Source organism: Alligator sinensis, unplaced genomic scaffold (genome assembly GCF_000455745.1).
Source record: "Alligator sinensis unplaced genomic scaffold, ASM45574v1 scaffold707_1, whole genome shotgun sequence".
Taxonomy (NCBI): Eukaryota; Metazoa; Chordata; order Crocodylia; family Alligatoridae; genus Alligator; species Alligator sinensis.
In genome coordinates, this window is record NW_005842065.1 from 979,261 (window position 1) to 980,905 (window position 1,645).

The window sequence follows — 1,645 nt, forward strand, 5'->3', positions numbered from 1 at the left end:
CGGGACAGCCACCCCCTCACAGATTCGGGCTTAAAAAGCCGGGGTTTGAGGACACCGATACACCCCCGAATCCCTGTCCAGATCCAATCGGCCTCTCCCAGGATCGGGCCCCCTCTCCCCCGGAGCGAGGCCCCCGTGGCTACTCCTCATCGACTCCGGTGTCTCCCGTGGGGGGGGGGCTAATCCCAGCCCCGCATGGAGCACCCCGAAACCCCTTGATGCTGCCTCTCGCCCCGTCTGTCCGCGTCTTGCCCCGAGGTAACTAGCTGGGGGCGGGGGCCGGGACTGGAAGGGTCTATGAGCTGCCCCTGCTCCAGGATCTCGCCGTCCGCCTGCAGCCTGATGGAGGGGAGTCGGGGGCACCGCTGGCCAGATGTTTGTCATTAGCTGCCGCCTCTCGCTGCCCGCGGGGAGGGGGAGGCGCTGGTGGGGGCGGGGGTCGGAACAGCCTGACGGGCCCCGATCCCGGTCTGGGGGCCCCGCTGCTGAAAACCCTTCTTGTCCTCCCAGCCCCGTCTGCAGCTGTCCCAGGCCACAAGCACACGCGCTCAGCTGGTCCCTGCCCCGGGTCTGGGTCTCCCCCAGGCAGGCCCCCGACCCCCTCACACGGGCGGGGATGCAGCCACCTCTGGGGTGTATACGGCAGCCAAGGAGGAGGCAGGTCAGGGGCCCTGAGACTCTGGGGGGCCGAGGAGGTAAAGCCCAGCGAGGCAGCATGAGCCAATTAGGCGGTGATTAGCCGTGAGCCCATTAGCGGGGTGCTTCTCCAGCCTGGGGCCGTCACGAGTCTGTAATGACCCGGGCCGGGGGCCACACGCGGCGCTGGGCGCGGCCGAGATGTGGGGCTGGGTCGTGATCCGCCCGGCCCGGCCCTGGGGGTGCTGGGGGTTACAGCCCACCCCCGGGCTGAGATACAACCGCTTCTTGGGGGCGCAAGGGGAGGGGTACAGGCCCCCAGTAGTGCGGGTGTAGCTGGCTCTGGGGTGGGGGCCAGAGGAGAGCAGAGCCACGGGCGGGGCAGCGGGGGGGACCAGGCTCCGGCTGCCGGCCCCACCCCGGAGCCAGCGCATCGTGGCCGTAACCCGAGCTGGGCCGGACCCGCCCGGGCGCAGCGGCTGGGCCCAGCTCGGCCTAATTGGTTCCATGTGGCTCCCAGCTTGGGGGGGGGGTTAAAGGAGCCGCGCTGCCCGGGGAAGGGGCCCCCGTAAGGGCTGGGAGAAAACCCAGGAGTCCGGCCTCTCAGCCCCCCCTGCTGTCACTCCTCAGCCCCCTCCAGAAAACCTAGGCGTCCGGGCTCCCTTCTGCTCTGACCCACTGGCTCCTGCTCTGCTGCCACATCTGGGGAGGGAACTCAGGCGCCTGGGCCAGACCGAGGGGGGCTCCATGCCCGGCTCTGACCCGCTCCCCACCGCAGCTAATGCCATTAGCCCCGGATGCTTCCCAGCGGATGCCGGATTAGCCGGGGCGGGGGATTAGCGGAGCCGCCCTGGATCGGAGCGGGGGCCCGGGCGTCTGGGTTCTCTGGGGGGACGGGGAGCTCAGACGACTGGGTTTTTTCTCTGTCTTCTCCCTGTACGGCCCTTTCTCCCCCGCCTGGCCCCGTGCCTCAGTTTTCCCGGGACCTCGGAGCCGGTTCCCTCGCGGC

The 1,645-nt window shown here is 70.0% G+C and overlaps 1 protein-coding gene across 2 annotated transcripts in view; it reads left to right on the top strand.

The window, feature by feature from the left end:
- Window positions 1-56: 56 nt before the first annotated feature.
- KANK2 (KN motif and ankyrin repeat domains 2) overlaps window positions 57-1,645 on the top strand; it is an 11,812-nt gene continuing 10,223 nt past the window's right edge. Inside the window, exons 1-2 of one of the 2 annotated variants that reach the window (XM_025203966.1) lie at window positions 57-258; window positions 511-695. The gene's annotated coding sequence lies outside the window, so the exon portion shown is untranslated. The remainder of the gene's footprint in view (window positions 259-510; window positions 696-1,645) is intronic. The other variant, XM_025203965.1, reaches the window with a different exon arrangement.